The sequence below is a fragment of the Ovis canadensis genome, chromosome 13, assembly GCF_042477335.2.
Source record: "Ovis canadensis isolate MfBH-ARS-UI-01 breed Bighorn chromosome 13, ARS-UI_OviCan_v2, whole genome shotgun sequence".
Classification (NCBI taxonomy): Eukaryota; Metazoa; Chordata; class Mammalia; order Artiodactyla; family Bovidae; genus Ovis; species Ovis canadensis.
The window spans coordinates 44965325-44986285 of NC_091257.1; positions in this window are offsets into that span (position 1 = coordinate 44965325).

Below are 20961 nucleotides of genomic sequence, written 5' to 3' on the forward strand. Positions count from 1 at the left end.
TAGGGCGAGGGTTTGCTCTGGTTTCTCCCAAATGGAAGGATGTGAAAGCGTACCCCACCACGAGGGAAGAGACCAGACAAAGCCGAGATCTTGGCATTACCTCTGCAGCCTAAAGATCCGAATAAAAGTTTAAATCCAACAATCCTCTCCTCCCTCACCTCCACTTCCCTGCAGAGGTAACTAATAAAGCAATCCTGGAGATTTTATTTAGGTCTTTCTCAAAGACACGTGGTGCAGGTTACACGCCTTGGTCTTAAATTTCTGTGACCTTGTGTAATTGTGGTGAGGACTAGCAAAATTGGGAATGCTGGAATTTATAGTTTACCCACAGCAGGCGTAGGGGGGTGTAGGTTGCAATCTTGAAATCTGCAGGAGTTCAAACGTCAGTTCCAATCCATGAGTGTTATTGATTTCTTTCTGTGTCTTCTGCTTGGGAGAGGGAGTGAAAGATGAGTTGGGGAAAAGGCAAAGGAGAAGCGTAGTACCAGAAGCCTTTTCGTAACGTGCAGTCTTCCAGGGAAACAGAATTAACCGGGAAAGAGAGCAATTAAGCGTTAAACAGGATGCCGCTGGCTTTAAATGAAAATGAAGACTAGAGAGGAGAGAGGGGAATAGGGTCCACAGTATTTTAATGAGATTCGTTGGTAATTTAAGCAGAAATTTGAATAGGAGGCAAGGCTTTGGACATTGTGGGAGGAGTGATTGAGGCAAAGTATTAAGGACACAGAGGCTGAGATGATAGGGTTGTGCAAGGGATTTGAATAAAAATGTGGGTTAGGGAGGAGTGGAAGGAAGGGATGGACCTCCTAAGAAAGGATCTTAATAACAAGAACAATTATTGAGGCAAAGGTAGTGGGTTCTACAGGGATTCTGGAAGTTTAGTGGAGGATGTGTGTGTTGGGGCAGGAGGTCAATTGTCAGAAGGAAGAGAAAGCCAAGTGGCTGTTGCCCAAAACGCCCAGAGTGATGAGGGCTCCGACATGATAAACAGATGGAAGGGAAATGAAGCCCACAATGTTAATTAACAGGAAAAGGGCCCACAGACTGATGGCAGAATGAAAGTGAAGGATAAACCCAAGGTGAGTCTACAGGTTTCAATTTAGAAGAGGAGAATCACAGACAGTAACAATGGGGCAAGGAGAACAGAATGGGAGGAATATAGTAAGTTAGTTTCTGGACCTGTTGAATCTGTTACTAGTGTGGGATCCCCAAGAAGCTGGAGCCATAAACTGTGATTCAGAGCAGTGATCTAGTCTAATGGAGCAGATGTGGGAGTCCACCCACAGAAAATCTGTGCTCCCATTGAAAAGCTAGACTTTGTCTTACATCAGAACACACTTGGTAGACTGATTTAAATTTTATATTTTCTTCTTTGCCTGTCTCATCCCTGTAAAAATGCTAAAAATTAATAAGCTATCAGAGGATTACCTAGCAAATCATCACATCTGGATTATTTCCTAACTGAATAGTCCTTTCCCAGACAAGGACTTAAGAGTAGAGGGTAGAAAACTTTTTTCTCAGTCCAAAAGTCCATTTGTGTTGGATACAAAGTCTGCTACTCTGGGTCAGGTTACTATTGGTCACAGACATGATGTTCCCTGGAGTAAATTTCAATGACTAATTCACACGCAATATATACATGGGCAGATAAAGAGCTGTGGGAGACAGTGAGGCTGGGAAATAGCCCCAACTCCATCATTTCCTATGACTGCATGCTGAAATTTGCAAATTCATCATATTGCAGGCAAGATTTAGGTTGAAGCAAAGGTACTGGAACACCTTAATGGAAGAATGGAACACCTGAAAAGGTAGAAAGTAACAGCATAATCTTAGACATGCACTTGGTCCACATACCAACTTACTGGACAGAAGTTCAGTTAAGTTCAATCGCTCAATTGTATCTGACTCTGTGACCCCATGGACTATAGCACACCAGGCTTCCCTGTCTATCACCAACCCCCTGAGCTTACTCAAGTTCATGTCCACTGAGTCGGTGATACCATCCAACCATCTCATCCTCTGTCATCCCCTTCTCCTCCTGCCTTCAATCTTTCCCAGCATTAGGGTCTTTTCCAATGGGTCACTTTTTCACATCAGGTGGCCAAAGTATTGGAGCTTCAGCATCAGTCCTTCCAATGAATATTCAGGACTGATTTCCTTTAGGATTGACTGGTTGGATCTCCTTGCAGCCCAAGGGACTCTCAAGAATCTTCTCCAATATCACCTTTAAAAAGCATCAATTTGTATAAATCAGCATATGACCAGGGTATCCCCTTTTGTTACTCTCTTGATTTTTGATATTTCCAGCATGTTCCTGATCTTTTAATTCAAGATATGGGTAGGTCAGGGAAGAAAATTCTACTTATTGCCACATCAGTTCAGTCACTCCGTCATGTCCGACTCTTTGCGACACCATTGACGGCAGCACGCCAGGCTTCCCTGTACATCACCAACTCCAGAGCTTACTCAAACTCATATCCATCTAGTCGGTGATGCCATCCAACCATCTCATCCTCTGTCACCCCATCTCCTCCTACCTTCAATCTTTCCCAGCATCAGGGTCTTTTCCAATGAGTCAGTTGTTTGCATCAGGTGGCCAAAGTATTGGAGTTTCAGCTTCAACATCAGTCCTTCCAATGAATATTCAGGACTGATTTCCTTTAGGATTGACTGGTTATATTTCCTTGCAGTCCAAGAGACTCTGAAGAGTCTTCTCCAATACCATAGCTCAAAAGCATCAGTTCTTCTGTGCTCAGCTTTCTTTATAGTCCAACACTCATATCCGTAAATGACTACTGGAAAAACCATAGCTTTGACTAGATGGACCTTTGTTGGCAGAGTAATATCTCTGCTTTTTAATACGCTGTCTAGGTTAGTCATAGCTTTTCTTCCAAGGAGCAAGCATCTTTTAATTTCATGGCTGCAGTCACCATCTGCAGTGATTTTGGAGCCCCCCAAAATAAAGTCTGTCACTGTTTCTATTGTTTCCCCATCTATTTGCCATGAAGTGATGGGACCAGATGCCATGATCTTAGTTTTCTAAATGTTGAGTTTTAAGCCAACTTTTTCACTTTCCTCTTTCACCTTTCATCAAAAGGTTCTTTAATTCTTCTCTTTCTGCCATAAGGGTGGTTGGTGTCTTCTGCATATCTGAGGTTATTGATATTTCTGCTGGCAATCTTGATTCCAGCTTGGGCTTCATCCAGCTTGGCATTTCGTATGATGTACTCTGCATATAAGTTAAATAAGCAGGGTGAAGATACACAGCCTCATTATATTGCCAATGCAGCCAATTATATTATATGATATATATTATATTATATTATATTGCCACATATTTGGACTCATATACTTGTTCCTTTCTTCTAAAACACTTGTTATTGATTTATACAACAAGCCTCCATTTTATACAGTGTCACTTTTCACTGTACAGATGAGGGCCGTAAGGTTCAGAGAGCTACAAGCATATACAAATTTACAGAGCAAGTAAGTGGTGCTATTTTTGAAAAATAAGTTTTATTTATTTATTTTTGGCTGTGCTGGGGCTTCATTGCTGTGCCAGCTTTTCTCTCATTGCAGCAAGCGGGGGATACTCTCTGGTTGTGGTTCATGGGCTTCTCATTGCAGAGCATGGGCCCTAGGGCAGGTGGCTGCTGCTGCTGCTAAGTCGCTTCAGTCGTGTCCGACTCTGTGCGACCCCATAGATGGCAGCCCACCAGGCTCCTCCATCCCTGGGATTCTCTGGGCAAGAACACCGGAGTGGGTTGCCATTTCCTTCCCCAATGCATGAAAGTGAAAAGTGAAAGTGAAGTCGCTCAGTTGTGTCTGACTCTTGGCGACCCCATGGACTGCAGCCTACCAGGCTCCTCCATCCATAGGATTTTCCAGGCAAGAGTACTGGAGTGGGGTGCCATTGCCTTCTCCGAGGGCAGGTGGACCTCTGTAGCTATCTACTCCCCAGCTCCAGAGCACAGTCTCAATAGTTGTGGTGCAGGGGCTTAGATGCTGTGCAGCATGCGGGATTTTCTTGGACCAGGAATTGAACCCACATCTCCTGCATCAGCCGGTGGATTCTTTACCACTGAGCCAGCAGGGAAGCCCCACTGGTGTAACTTGAACCTAGGCCTCTCAGATGCTAAAACCAGTTCCTCAGGCTATTTGGTCTATAGGCATATTTTTGTAAATTATGGCAAAAATGAGAAGTCATTTTTCTGAAGTATTAAGCTCTTCTGGTCTGGCCCTTCGGGTAGGCTTCGAGTCATGATAGCAGCTGTGTACTTTTATAAGAGGTCACAGCAAAGGGTTTGGTTGTTCACTCACTCAGTCCTATCTGACTCTTTGTGACTCCATGGACTGCAGCGTGCACGATTCCCTGTCCTTCACTATCTCCCAGAGTTTGCTCAAACTCACGTCCATTGAATCTGTGATTGCATCCAACCATTTCATTTTCTGTCGTCCCCTTCTCCTCCTGCCTTCAGTCTTTCCCAGTATCAGGGTCTTTTCCAATGAGTTGGCTCTTTGAATCAGGTTGGCCAAAGTATTGGAGCTTCAGCCTCAGCATCAGTGTTTACAATGAATATTCAGGGTTGATATCCTTTAGGATGGACTGGTTTTATCTCCTTACTGTCCACGGGACTCTCAAGAGTCTTCTCCAACATCACAGTTCAAAAAACATCAATCCTTTGGCGCTCAGCCTTCTTTATGGTCCAACTCTCACATTTGTATATGACTACTGGAAAAACCATAGCTTTGACGATATGGACCTTTGTTGGCAAAGTGATGTCTCTGCTTTTTAATATGCTGTCTAGGTTTGTGATAGCTTTTCTTCGAAGAAGCAAGTGTCTTTTAATTTCATGGCTGCAATCACCATCTATTGTGATTTTGGAACTCAAGAAAATAGTCTGTCACTGTTTCTGTTTGGTATTCAGAGAGTGAAGGAAAAGCTCTTTGACCTCCCCTGGGAGACCGAAAACCTGGGAGAAGAGTAAAATCTCACAAGAAGCTGGAAAAAAAAACAAAAACAAAAACAAAACAACAACAAAAACCTGTAATAATTACAGGGACAGAATAGGTCTGAATCGGAGTCTTGTACATTTCACTATTCTGACACATGGGAACCACGCCAATCAGTAAAACCTGGGATAGTGTCAGAGAAACACATGGACAATGACAGGTCTTACGCTGAATGAGAAGTTTGACATTTTAAAGGTCTTCTAGCACTGATTTATTTGTCAGAAAAGCAAGTCTGGTAATTGTTTATCATGCATGTGAGTGTGTGTGTATGTTTAATGCTGAGAAAGGTATACATAGTTGTTTCCCTAAACAGAAAAGAAAAGAACCCAAAGGTCAAAGATGGAACAGATTTGGCCCAAACTTTCCAAAAATAAATAAGTAAAGAGTACCACAGGAAAAAAATATGCTCTCTGGGTTGTAGCCATGTACAAAATGTTTAAAAATAGAGATGCTGTAACATTTAACCATTAGTGCATACTTCTTAACAGAAGATCAAATATATTTGTTACTTAATAACCAATTACCATTCCCCGCTATGTTTAAATCTATTTCCTTACATGATAAAATGTGATCCTTACTGATTGGTGTGGTTCCCATGTGATCCTGGGACTTCCTTGGTGGTCCAGCGGTTTAAGTCGTGATGCTTCCACTGCAGAGGGCATGGGCTCCGTTCCTGGTTGGGGAACCTTATGCTGTGTGGCATGATTAAAGACATAGCAACACCCCCCCCCCCCAAAAAAATGATCTTGCCTCCAAATCAAGAACCAAGAGAGTCCATACCTGATTATTTCATTAATACACCACAATTTCAATATGTTATTTAAACCATTTACAAAATAAGCCCAGGTAAAAATAATACGCTCTTGAAGATTCCATCAGCTTTAAAAATGAAGCGCCTAATGCAGGATAGTTTTTCAGTCTCTTCTTGTATTTGTGGTAATTGAGGTGATCTCAAAGGTTTTTTTTGGTTTTTGTTTTTTTGTCCACTGGACTCAGTGTTTCTGCAATATTAGAAACTACCTATTAGTATAAACTGGTCAATTAAACTTTCACTGGGCAAACAACTCTTAAATCTGTCAAGTGTCTCTGCTAGCATAAGCTTATGTCTGCAAATTTCCTATTTCTGGTCCCTGGAGGGTGAATCTCATTATAGTAAAATCTTTTTTTTTTCTTTTTGATAATTTTGTTTGTAATTCTCTTTTATGATTTCCCTTCATGATTTTATTAGCCACTTTTAAGTTAAAAGTGCTGCAGCCCATGGTCCCTGTGTTGGCAGCTGTTCAAGCATAGTCAACAGTTGGTTTAGCTGAAGGAAAATTCCCACTAGTCAAAACCAGACTCCGACTCAATCTCTTTTTAGAATGAGCCTTTTAAATACAACTCTGCTTTAAACAAAAATAAAAATAAATAAAAACAGTTCTTCCTCTAAAAAAGGAAGGTAAACGAGGCCAATGATGCTCTTCCAGAGCCCTGACATCTGGGGATAAATCTTCCTGAGAGTCAAAGACCCCGGGCAGTTGAGTTTATATGAAGGATCTTGATTTACAGATTTTAATTAGGGCCAGTTCACTCCAGAATCTTGAAAAACCTACACACATCTGATGGGTTGGCCATAGTGACTAAGGCAAACTTCCAGGGGGAAAAATTCACAACATCTTAGTTGTAAATTTGGAATCTGGCAATGGGGAAGTCCAGTTTCCCAAGAGCTTATGTTTCAGTCCAGTGCCAAATGAATATATTAGATTGGCTTTATTATTATTATTAAATTTCAGTGAGGTGTTGGGCTGCAGGGCCTCACTACTCTGGTCCCAGGTAAAGAGAGTCACTTAAGATGAGAAGTGAGCATTCTCCTCACTTGTGTCTTCAGTCATTCAGGTGTCTGAAAGTAAATACCATAGGCTGGATGGCTTATTAAAAGCAGAAATTTGTTCCTCTCACTTCTGAAGACTAGAAGTTCAAGATCAAGATGGCAGCGCAGTTGAGTTCTCCCAAGAGGCCTCTCCAGGTTGCAGACTGCCACCTTCTTATTGTATTCCCGTATGGCAGAAAGGGGTTGAGAGAGTTCTCTGGGGTTCCTTTGATAAGCACCGATTCCATCATGGGGCTCTGCTCTCATGACCTCCCAAAGGTCCCACCTCCTAATACTATCACACTGGAGGTTAGGATTCCAACAGGTGAATTTGGAGGTGGGGTGGAGTGCTGGACACAAATCTTCACCTCATTGCATCAGGACTTGAAAGGAGAGGCTTTTGTGAACATGGTGCTACAGGCACCTCCATGGACCAAGGACAAGAATAATAGTTGTGGGCGTCAGGGGCAGACAGCAGCTGTGGCCTCCTGATACCCTTCATTCAGCCCTTGCAGGAGGACAAAGGACTTCAAAGATCTCCTACAAACAGGTGGGGATGTCATGAACGAGTCCTCCACCTATGGGAGGAGGTGAAGGCTAGAGCATCTGATTGGCGATCTGAACGTGATTTAAACCCTAGACTAGACTGCTATGTTTATTCCAAGGTTGGAAGATGTCATGAGGGTGTCTAGGACTGCCCTCTAGTATCTGTGATCCTATTAAAGTGTGTGGGATTTTCTTGTGAGAAAATGATTTAGTCTCAAACAATTTAGATGAACATTTCATTACAAAGTTCCCAAATCTGAGTTGGTCTCTCCTACATTTATCACCATCTTTATTTCCCTGTGGTATTTTGCAAATCAGATGAAAGGGAAAAAGAACAAAAGAGCCACAGAGGATGGAAGGAAAGGGAAGAAGGAAGAAGGGAGGAAAGGAAGGAAGGGAAGGAATTTGCTCATAGAAACTATATTTCATATTTTCCCAGCTAACTGCAAAATCCAAATCAGATTTCAATATTACTCATGCAAGGACTATATTCTACTCAATTTCATCGGCCCTACCTGTTATTTGCTTATTTCTTATTTTTATCCCATCAACAGATATGAGTACCAACTGTGTCTTATATACAGTGCCAGCCCTGGAGATATAATTGTGAATTTAAGAGATATAGTCCTTCCCTTCCTGGAGCTTACGTTCTAGTGAGGAGATGCCAACCTGATGAGAATATAATTAACTAGAACAGTGCCAGGAGCAGAACTAATAGGGTGTGGTTAGAGAAGAATGGGTGTAGGGAAGATTTTAGGAGATCATTTTCCTTCAAATAAGAACACAGCCACATGACCCACCAAAGAATAATGGACTATTCATTATGCAACTTTTTAAAACAGATGTGGTTGCTACACTGCTCACCCAGATCTGGAAAATAAGGGACCTTATGGTTTGGTGTCCGTCAGTGTCCCTGACTTAGAAAAGTTAAATTTTAGCAGATTGTAACTAAGATATGGAATCAAGTTAAGACTTTTAGTGCCCATGTAAAACAAGCTTCCCGTAGTATCTGTGCATTTTGTCATCTGTGTAACTTACATAAGGAAGCCTCCTGCTTACCCTGACAGTAAGTCATCCGTGCCCATGGCCTTGACCACTTTAAGTCTCTCTGTGCAGCAGTGCCCTAGTCTGTTTCCAGGGCTAGCAGTCTTTGAGAGAACAATCTGAAGGTCGGAAGTGAATTTCTTGTCTTCTGCTTAGATTGCTTGAAACGTGACTAATTGACTAAAGTTGACCGTTCTGGCTTTTATTGTTTCGGCTTATTAAAAAATGTGTCCTTTTCCCAAAGCCCTCTGGGCACATGCACAAAAAAATAGAAATATGACAAGTTAAATTAAAACCAGCAGATGAAAGCTAAAACACTCTCATAAAGTTAAAAAGAAAGATGCCAAGCAGCATTTCTGGAAGGAGAAAACTAAACCAAACAGATTAAGCTTAGCCATTTTTCTACTGGTTTGCAAGGAGGACTTGTTCAAAATAGATGTTAGAGTGATTTCCTATGAAATCCTTGAAAAACTTGTGCCACTACATATTTTCATACCAAATCCTGTAAATAATGGTAATCCCAGGGAGAGAAAAGCTCTAAAATTTAGTTCTTTTTATAGTGATATTAAGATTGCTGTTTAGCCCTTAGTTACAGTGTGGCCTCATTCAGTTGCATCTCACTCTTGGGAGAAGAGAGATTAGCTTTAAACACAGTTAACATTTCTCTCTTGAACTCTAATCATTGCTGTCAGCTCAGTCATACTGTGATTCTGGTTAGAAACCAGTGCTGCTAATACATGTAGAAACAGTAGGTATTAAGAATATGAATTCTGGAGCCAGATATCTGGTCCATAGCTCAGCTTTGCCATTTACCTGTCTGTGGGCAAGTTACTTACCATCTCTGTGCCTAGGTTTCCCCAACTGTAAAATGAAGATACAAACAGCAAATCATATAGATTTGTGAGAACTAAATGGGTTAATGGACCATAAAGAAGGCTGAGTGCTGAAGAACTGATGCTTTTGAACTGTGGTGCTGGAGAAGACTCTTGAGAGTCCCTTGGACAGCAAGGAGAGAAAACCAGTCCATCTTAAAGGAAATCAACCCTGAATATTCATTGGAAGCACTGATGCTGAAGCTGAAGCACCAATACTTTGGCCACCTGATGCAAAGAACTAACTCATTGGAAAGGACCCTGACACTGGGAAAGATTGAGGGCAAGAGGAGAAGGAAGTGACAGACAGATGGTTGGATGGCATCTGATCCAATGGACTTGAGTTTGAGGAAACTCTGGGAGATACTGAGGGACAGGAAAGCCTGGCATGCTGTAGTTCATGGGGTTGCAAAGAGTTGGACACAACTTAGTGACTGAAGAACAACAATAGTTTGAGATACAGGAGAGAATCCTTATAAATAAATCAACTGATTCTTGCATTGGATTTTGCATGTGGAGAAAATATTGTGGAAAGCAATTATCTCTTGCTCAGAAGTCCAAATTGCAGACATAATAGGTGGCCTATTTATGATAAGGGATTATTAGTATTTATTGGTCATGAGCTTTATGTTTTGCTTTGCCCTTTATGTACATAATCTCTTTTAACATTATTATTTAATGATTTTGGTCCCATGGTTTGTGGGATCTCAGTTCCCTGATAAGGGATTGAACCCAGGCCAAGGCAGTGAAAGCCTGGAATCCTAGGCACCAGGGAACTCCCTTACCATTTTTTTAAATATTCCATTTTAAAAATAAGGAAACCTAGGGACTTCCCTGGTGGTCAGTGGCTAAGACTCCACATTCCCAATGCAGGGTGCCTGGGTTCAATCCCTGATCAGGGAATTAGATCCCACATGCTATAGCTAACAATCCCATATGCCTCAACTAAGACCTAGCTCAGCCAAATAAATAAATACATATTTAAGAAAGTAAATAAAAATAAGGAAACCTAAATTTGATGGGGTTAAGTAACTTGCAAGAATTTACTTACAGGAGGTATGTGGTGAAAACAGGGTAAATCATAGGATGTCTGATTCCTCAGAACTTACTTTTTCTATCAATCTATTTCTCTTTTCTAGGTTTGGGACAAGACACTGTATCAGATTATTTGAAAAGTCAATACAAGGAAGCACTGAAAGAAGTGAGAGGGCCCAAAGGCAACAATACCCAGCAGCAACAAGCAAACCCAGGTACCAGATGTGGGTTTCTAATTCCATTCTCCAATAGAAGGAACTAGAGCCTTTGGAGAAACAGCTAATCCTGGGAGCAGGTAATAGACAAGATTAACCTGGGATATCTTATAGCAAGACAATAAGGAAGTACTCAAAAACCAAACTGATGGAGTTTATCAAGGGGAGGCAAGAATCAACTGAAAGAGCTCCCAAAGGCTACTTGAAAAGCAAAATAAGTAATATAGTATTGGATTATAACTCGAGGTGTAAAGTAAATCATTATGAGCCCTGAGGTATGAGGCCTGAATTGTGTCCCCCCTACCCAAAGAAAAGCTAATCCCCAATGACACTATATTTGGAAATAGGGCCTTTAAGGAAGCAAATAAGCCTAAATAAGATCTTAAGGATGAGGTCCTATTCCAAAAGGACTAGTGCCCTTTCAAGAGGAGGAGATACCAGAAATCTTTCTCCCTCAGAACGTGCACCATGAGCATGCAGTGAGAAGGTAGCCATCTGCAAACCAAGGAGAGAGGTCTCATTAGGAACCAACCCTACTGATCTTAGACTTCCAGCCATCAGGATGGTGAGAAAATGAATTTCCATTTTTTAAGCTGCCAGTCACTGTTATGGCAGTGCTAGTAGACTAATACAAGTCCATACCAATATAAGTGATTGGGCAAACAAGTGGAAAGAAGAGACAAATACCTATACATTAGAAACTTAAAAAAAAAAAAAATTATGTGCACACTGCCCCCTTGAGGAGGTAGAACATAGCTCTCCACACTGGGTTTGATGACTTTCTTCCAAAGATATAGTATGGAAAGGGCGTAACAGTACAGAAGACTGACATCATCAGTGGTAAGTCAAGCTGATAACGTATCCTTAATATGATCTGGTAAGAAGGGCACTTGTCCTCCTCCTCCAAACTAAAATCCCTGTCAAATCAAAAGAAGAACATCAGACAAACCCAAATTGAGGGACAGTTTACAAAATACCTGACCAGATTTCTCCAAAGTGTCAAGGCCAACCAAATGAAGGAAAGTCTAAAAGTGTCACAGTTTAATGGATCCTAAGCAGATCTGATGACTAAATGTGATGTGGCACTCTGGATGGCATCTTGTAGCAGACAAAGGACTAGGTGAAAATTGAAGACATCTGAATAAGGTATGGGCTTCAGTTAATAACTGTCAGTATTGGTTCATTGGTCCTGACAAATGTATCAAACTCATGTTTGATCGTAGCCGGGGACACTAGGTACAGGATATATATGGCAACTGCTTAGATATCTGTGTATTTTGGTAAGCTTTCTGTAAATATAAAACTATTCTAAATGAAAAGTCTATTTAAAGGAATTCCCTGGTGGTCCAGTGGCTAAGACTCTGTGCTCCCAAAGCAGGGGGCCCAGGTTTAATCCCTGGTCAGGCAACTAGATCCCACATGCCACAACTAAGACTTGGCATAGCCAAATAAATCTTTCTAAAAGTCTACTTTAAACAAACATGCAAAACGGTGTTTTTGTTATATCTTCCACATGACTTCTGTCTTATATTGTTTCTCTGAATATTCCAAAGTGAGTATTTACTTATCTTGGGAACAGAGTTTAGCTTAGTTTTGTTTCTTCTCACAAAAAGGACTCATTTTTGCAGTCAGTATTCTGCCACATCTTGACAGGAGTCCAGCAGATGAAGCAGGGGAGGACCAGTATAAGACTGAGCATGTTTATCTGTATGAGTAAGTAATTCCTATAGGTATATTTTAAAGATGCATGTGAGTCTCCATATCTGAAACATCTTCACAGTTTTATTCCTCCTCTTCTAATTTTTTTTCTGTTTATGTAGATGACCTCTGAAAATCCCAGAAAACAATATTTGCTTTTAGATGGTTGGGATTGAATCCTCTATTGTCTTTTTTTCCTTTGAATCCTCTTGTTCTTTTTTTTTCCCACAGAGAAACTCCCAGATTTTTCATTTTATTTTAAGATTATGTTACTGAACCAGATGATCCAGTTTCGCCTTTTACTTCTCAGGCTCAAAAAAAAAAAAAAAAAAAAGAAAGAAAGAAAGAAAGAAAAGCCCGTGCTGTGGGATTTAGCTAACACTTCACTCTCTTCTCTTCCAGACCCTGTCAGCTGCACTGTTCCAGAGCGGATCAACAGCTCCAAACCCCATTCCTCCTGGATTTTGTGCTGGCCGCCAACCAAGAACTGGCTCCAGCTGTGCTGGCCCCTAATTTCTTTAACTCTTTCCTCTTCTTTATTCTGGTGTTGAGAGTTAGAGCAAAGGAGATTCATTTGCAAGTATTTACTGAGCACCAGTCACTGAGGACAGCAGTAAATAAGGCAGGTGAGGTCCCTGCCCACAGAAGCCACATTCTGAAGGATGGAGAGCATCATAGCACACTTAATACTGCTAGGAGAGTTACTTGAATGGATGTTTTCATTAGTCCTGATGATGGAGACGCTAATTGTTATTCTCACTTATGAGACATAGACACCAAACGACTTACCCAACATCAGGCAGCTAGTTAGTGATGGTGATACAATTTTTTTTTTTTTTTTTACTGATCTTATTTATTTATTTCTTTTTGGCTGCGCTGGGTCTTCACTGCTGCACGAGGTTTTCTCTAGCGGCAGAGTCGGGGGCTTCTCATTGCAGTGGCTTCTCTTGCCGTGGAGCATGGGCTCTAGGGTGCACAGGCTTAGGTAGTTGTGGCTCCTGGGCTCTAGCGCACAGGCTCAGTTGCCCTTGGGCATGTAAGATCGTCCAGGACCAAGGATCGAATCTGTGTCTCCTGCTTTGGCAGGAAGACTCTCCACCACTGAGCCACCAGGGTAGTCCCTGGAGATACAACTTAAATCAAAGGTCTCAGATTCCAGAACACTTGGATTCCTAACCATGATAATATTGATAAAATTGTTCTTTTGCGTAGATACTGTCTGATTTCTGTCTTGCTCTTTCTACTCTTAAAAAATATGCTGCTTCTAAAAAATATCTGTAATGTCTAATGACAATTATAAAAAGAAAAAGCGGCTTTTTTTTTTTTTTTAAGAAAATGGTGCCGTTCGCGTTCAATAGTTGCTTTTGTAGCATGGCTACCTCTCTTTCCTAGTTCTATAGTGAACCTCTCCCCACCCCACCCCACCCTCCGCCCTTCTGGGGAGTATTCAGATGTTTCAGGTGGGATGAACCCAGCAGGAATTCCACGGATAGATTGGCATAATTTAACAGCCCCCTTGCCTCTTTCTGGCCACATGATAGGTTGGGAAGGAGCTCGTACCTCAGGCATAAGCCAATCAGTGCCTATCATTCTAATAGATGATATGATTGGTTTATAGAACCATAGACGTGACGTGAGACACTTGCTTTCTCCTCCAGGGTAGGAAGGAGGTGGTATCTAACTCCAGTCTCTGTTGGCCCCCATTCTGGAGGAGGAACTGAAAGCTCGGATTCATGGAGCTCAAGTTCTGACCGCACCGTGTCTGACGTCGTCCTCACTCATTGACATTTCAGGTGAGTGACCCCTAAATACTCTTTCATGTTGAAATCACTTTGACTTGGAGGTTCTTTTTGTTTCATTCAAAAACATGCTATCACAAATAATTGCTTATATTAGGCATATAAACCTAAATATTTAAGTAGATTTTAAAAAAAACCCTTCATAAGAAACTAGAAAATACAAAGCCCCCACTGAATTATCCAGAGGACTTCCAATGTCCAGAGAACATTTGCAGACAAATTTGAATCTCTGACTTCAGTGAAAAGAAAAAAAAAGTGAAATAGACCTAGACTGTGGTAGATTCGTTTTTTTTACACGTGAAGGTAATCAAGACTGTGGTTAATAACTTGGGCCCAGATGTACCAGATGCTCAGTTAATTGGCCCCCACTCAGCTGGGTTCACATTGTAGTGCACAATTGTCTTGGATTTTGTTGCTAAAAACACGCCTGTTTTTGCCAAACAACACTGTTCTGGAGATTTGCCACCCCAAACACAGAAAGCTTGCTATGATGAAGATCTGTGCCACTGGTGAGACCAGAAAACACCACTACATTGTAAAAATGCGAGAGGCAACACGTCAGCTTGTGTGTCTTCAATTAATCATGCATTAGACGGATTTCAAACAGCGGCTTCGTTCTTATTAACTAGCCGCCGAGCGTGGAGATGCTAGCCGTGCATTAGGACACGAAAGTGCACGGAAAGTTGCCTTCTGGCTGACTGGGTGCCCGCCCTTCCAAGGACATTCTCTCTATGTCCAACTTAATGTTCCGCGGAGGTTTCAGCCTCTGAGGACACAAGGCCAAAGCTAATCAGGAATCAGTTGTTGCGTAGCAAGGCTCAACTTTGACCACATTGGGGAGATGGCGATCTGAAGAGATGGCAGTTGTCTCTAAGCTGAGACAAAGCACAATGTTTTCAGCTTCCCTGTTAGGCTGGTTGGCCCAGGAGGGCCCTGTAGGATAACACAGTGAATATGGCAGCTCTCCAGTCTGCTCTTAAAATGTTGAGAAAATAGAGGTCTGGCTGGCAGTGAAAAAGCAGATGGTTAGAAGCTTGTACCTTCCTGATTTAGTTACTGATTTTTGGCTGTGCGGGGTCTTCACTGCCGTGTGTGCCTGTGTCTAGTTGCGGCAAGCGGGCACTGCTCTCTAGCTGTGGTGCACTGGCTTTTCGTTGTGGTGGCTTCTCTTTGTTGTGGACCATGGGCTTCAGGAGATGCAGTTCCCAGACCTTGGACCACAGGCTTAATATTTCTAGCACACAGGCTTAGTTGCTCCATGGCGTGTGGGATCGTCCCGGCACCAGGGATTGAACCCATGTCCCTGCATTGACAGGTGAATTCTTCACCAGTGCGTCACCAGGGAAGCCCTTATCTTCCTTTTTTAAAATTAATTTTTATTGGAGTATAGTTGATATTACAGGCTTCCTTTCCCACTGGTGGTTCAGTGGTAAATAATCCACCTGCAGTCCAGGAGATGCAGAAGACACAGGTTCAGTCCCAGGGTCAGGAAGATCCCCTGGAGGAGGAAATGGCAACCCACTCCATTACTCTCATGGGGATAATCCTAAAACAGAGGAGCCTGGTGGGCTATAGCCCATGGGGTCACAGAGAGTCAGACATGACTGAGCGCTGGTTGATTTACAGCGTTGCATTGGTTTCTGTTGTCTGGCCACGTGAATCAGCTGTACGTATACATGCATCCACTCTCTTTTAGATTCTATTCCCATATAGGTCATCATAGAGCACTGAATAGAGTATCCTGTCAGCAATGAAAACTTACTGCTAAGATTTCTTTGTGATCAGTAAAGTTTCTTGTACAGGTTTTGATAAAATATTTTAAAGGCTTAAGTGCACGTCCAGAGTGTGAATTCCTTTTACCTTCCATTTTTAATTTTAAACTTTAAAAGATGTTAACGTCTGTATCTGACAGTTGGGCTGTGGATAGACGTAAATCATGTATTTATCCCCACAGGAATAAAATATACTTGGATCTCTGCCCTGTTCTATTAAAACTAAAGAGGGTGAAACTTATGTCAAGTTCAAGCGTGGCTTCCTCTGCAAGCAATGCCTGAGCTCTGAACACATGGTGCTACCAAAGCCAGTGTTTATGGGTTGTGTGGAACTTGGAACGTGTTCTTTCATAGGAACAAATGGAATTAGCGAAAGGCCAGCCCACCTGGTGTGCTCATAATGGCCTCATAAGGGAACCATTTATTACAAAACCCAACCACGCTGTTAACAGTGCTTCTGGCAGAAAATGGTTCAGACCACGCTCGGGTTGTTATCCTTCTGTTTGGCTGCGGTAGGTTTGGGATCTTCTTTGGCTATTTCTTAGGACACAGTTGTGTGGAGAAGGTTGTTGATGGGTGGGAATACACAAGGGCTCACTGATGGCTCAGTGGTAAAGAATCCGCCTGTCAATGCAGGCTTGATCCCTGGGTTGGGAAGATCCCTGGGAGAATGAAACGGCTACCCCCTCCAGTATTCTTGCCTGGGAAATCCCATGGACAGAGGAACCTGGTGGGCTACAGTCCATGGGGTCGCAAAGAGTCAGACATGACTGAGCAACTATCACTTTTTTTCACTTTCAAGTATGCAAGCCAGTAGGATTGAGGGACTGTGAACAAGGTGAGTAGAGAACCAGGGGATGAGAAATCCAGATCCTCCTAAGCCTTAGGGTCTCTGCTTATGATTGGTCTCCTTTGAAAAAAAAAAAAAATAAACCACTGAGGAGAATAACAAGGATTCAGATTTTCCTAAGGTCGCCTCATAGACAAAGGAGATGATGGGGCATTAATTCAATTCAGAGAATTGGGGTTTCCTAGAATCTCAGGAATTGATATAAGCCTGGGCCCTTCTGACACAGTTGTTACTGACCAGGATTTTTGCCTCCTTGATCAATAGAAAAGACCAGACAAAAAATTCAGGCAAGGCTTGATTGGGGTCCCTGCTGCAGCAGTGGGGCAGGAAGAACAAAAAGCAAATTCCTTTGCCCACTCCCCAAGAGAGGTGAGCTGATTGCTTCCATGGGGTGAGGGTAGCAGCGTGTCCAGAGGTCGGGCTGGAGGGGTGATTTCGGTGATTTGCCCACCCCTTTGGTGCTATTGTGTGCAGAGGGCACGCACAGTCTGGCAGTTGGGTTTTTTGGTTGTTGTCATCTCTGTGTATCTTTTGTCCAGAATTTGCCCCAGCTGTGCATACACATAGTTATTTGTAGTCCCTTATGGTTTCTTAGCATTTTGTTGCTTGAGGAGATGTTTGTCCAGGTACAAGCATTGCAGCACAGCAGTGAAAGATCCCAGGTCCCAGGCCTTTCTCAAAATGAGCTGTGGAACTCTGACTTTGAACACCTCATCAGATTTTTTGTGTATTGGGATCTTCTGCCATTACGGCCATCAGAAAGAAAAGTCAAAATTGAGTAGATGTCAAACATTACCTCAACATGAACATCACTACTGTAACCAGGACCTCATTATAATTTCATCTTCTTGTTCAAGGCCAAACAAAATTCAGCTGCTTACTGAAATGTGAGCAGAGGTAAGATTTTCTTTACTGTTTGTGAATTTTAGTTTAGTTCAATTTTTATTTCGTGAAAGTGAAGTTGCTCAGTCATGTCTGACTCTTTGTGACCCCATGGACTGTAGCCTACTAGGCTCCTCAGTCCATGGAATTTTCCAGGCAAGAGTACTGGAGTGGGTTGCCATTTCCTTCTCCAGGGGATCTTCCCAACCCAGGAATTGAACCTGGGTCTCCCGCACTGCGGGCAAACGCTTTACCATCTGAGCCACCAGGGAAGCACTTATTCCTTATTTCAGGAAGTATGCATTAATTTTTGCATGGAAAACACAGCTATACACCTTTGAAGTACTGGATCTTTGCAAACAAAAATCATCTACAATGAAGTAAAATATATAAGCATTTTTCTTGGGAGAAAGGTCCATACCTTTCATGAGCTTCTTGAAGTATTCATGCACCTCAATAGTTGAGATTCATTGCCCTACAAGAATGAAAATACAGTCATTAATAATGGGTCCACTTTATAGTTATAATGGGATGAGTGGGTTCTGAGAGGAGCTGGAGATTTTTTGGCAGCATTCAATGTGATGACTTTAAGGCTTACTCATTTGAAAGTAGTAAATCCCTCCATTCCTATTATAAGATGACAATATATTTGTGGATTTTTGTTGTAGTTCAGTTGCTCAGTCATGTCCAACTCTTTGCAAACCCATGGACTGCAGCATGCCAGGCTTCCCTGTCCTTCACCATCTCCCAGAGCTTGCTCAAACTCATGTCCATTGAGTCAGTGATGCCATCCAACCATATTGTCCTCTGTCGCCCCTTCTCCTCCTGCCTTTAATCTTTCCTGGCATCAGGGTCTTTTCCAATGAGTCGGCTCTTTGCCTCAGGTGGCCAAAGTATTGGAGCTTCAGCTTCAGCACTTCCAGTAAATATTCAAGGTTGATTTCCTTTAAGTTTGAATTTTTACTTAAAAAATTTATTTTATTCAAGTATTGATTTACAGGATTGTGTTCATTTCTGCTGCACAGAGAAGTGATTCAGTGAGATATATATATATATACATACATTCTTTTTCATATTCTTTTCCACATGGTTTATCACAGAATATTGAATATAGTTCCCTGTGCTCTATTGTAAGACCTTGTTGTTTACCTGTGGGGTTTTAATCTGTGACTTGGTTTATGAAAGGAAAATAATGTTTGTAATATATATTTGTATATAACATGATATTTTAGATATTTAAAGATTGCATATATAATTATACATATCGGTTATCTGAGCAGATAATAATCCCTGATTATTATTATTTCTTGCTATAACACTTGGTCCAGGTTATCGTTAAGGAAAAAGCGTAGCTTTCTGCCCTCTTTCCATATTGCCATCATGGTGCGCAGGAAGGTCTGGCTGATGCTCTCAAGAGTATCAACAGTGCCGACAAGAGAGGCAAACCCCAGGTTCATTAGGCTGTCCTGTCATCATTTGGTTTCTAATTATGATGGTGAAGCATGGTTGCATTGGCAAGTTTGAAATCACTGATGATCACAGAGTTGGGAAAATTGTTGGGAACCTTACAGGCAGGTGAAGCAAGTGTGGAGTGATCAGCCCCAGATTTGATGTGCACTCAGAGATCTAGAAAAAGGGCAGAATGACCTGCTTCTGTCGTATTGGTCTGGTTTCACTGTACGGACAGCCTCAGCTTGCATCATACACCATGAAGAAGCAAGACAGAAACACACAGGAGGGAAAATCCTGTGATTCTTTTGCTAAGGATGTAAAACATCTGTGCAAATAAAGTGCCTCAACAGGCAAAAAGAAAAAGTATAATGTGTAAGCTCTTTAAAACTGGGAACTCTACCTTCCATGTTCTTTGAAGCTCTGTAAGACCTAACCTCTGGCTCTATATTCTTTCATATAAATCAGAATCTATTCAACATCCTGGTAGTATAAGTACTTATTCATGGCCTGGTTACCTATCTTTACATGTTTGTTTTCTTTTAATGAGAAGTGTACATAAAGTACTTTTTCACATCCCAAACTATGAGAATTGCCTTAAGACAAAGTCCTTGTGGAATTGTTTGAGTTGTGAGATGCATTAGCTTATTTATTTTGCCATGTGGGTTGTGGGATCTTTGTTTGCCAAGTAGAGATCAAACTTGGGCCCTCAGCAGTGAGAATTCAGAGTCCTAACCACTGGATGGCCAGGGAACTACCAGCACCTACTTAATGTTCTAGTTATTCTCCTTGGGTGTTGCCCTATTTGTCAATATCCTGTTGTCGTTCAGTCACTAAGTTGTGTGACCAACTCGTGTGACCCCATGGACTGCAGCACGGCAGGCTTCCCTGTTCTTCCCTAAATCCTGGAGTTTGTGCAAACTCATGTCCATTGTGTTGGTGATGCTATTGAACCATTTCATCCTCTGCTGCCCCCTTCCCCTTTTGCCTTTAATCTTTCCCAGCATCATGGTCTTTTCCAGTAAGTCTGCTCTTTGCCTCAGGTGACCAAAGTATTGGAGCTTCAACTTCAGCATCAGTCCTTCCAATGATTATTCAGGGTTTATTTCCTTTAGGATTGACTGGTTTGATCTCCTTCCAGTCCAAGGGAATCTCAAGAGTCTTCTCCAGCACCACAGTTCAAAAGCATCAATTCTTAGGTGCTCAGCTTTCTTTATAGTCCAACTCTCATACCCATACACGACTACTGGGAAAAACCATAGCTTTGACTAGACAGACCTTTATTGGCAAAGTGATGTCTCAGCTCTTTTAGTACACTGTCTACGTTTGTCATAGGTTTTCTTCCAAGGAGCAAGCATCTTTTAATTACATGTCTTCAGTCACCATCCACAGTGATTTTGGAGCCTAAAAATAATGTCTGTCACTGTTTTCATTTCCCCCCCATCTGTTTGCCATGAAGTGATGGGACTGGATGCCATGATCTTTGTTTTTTGAATATTGAGCTTCGAGCCAGCTTTTTCACTTTCCTCTTTCACCTTCATCAAGAGGCTCTTTAGTTCCTCTTTGCCTTCTGCCATTGGAGTGATATCATCTGCATATCTGAGGTTGTTGGTATTTCTCCTGGCAGTTTTGATTCCAGCTTGTGTTTCATCAAGTCCAGAATTTTGCATGATGTACTCTGCACATGGAGCTTCCCTGGTGGCTCAGCTGATAAAGAATCCTCCTGCAATGTGGGAGACCTGGTTTTGATCCCTGGGTTGGGAGGATCCCATGGAGAAAGGAACTGCTACCCACTCCCGTATTCTGGCCTGGAGAATTCCATGGACTGTATAGTCCATGGGATCGCAAAGAGTCAAACATGACTGAGTGACTTTCACACTTTTTACTCTGTATATAAGTTAAATTAAGTAAGGTGACCATATACAGCCTTGATGTAT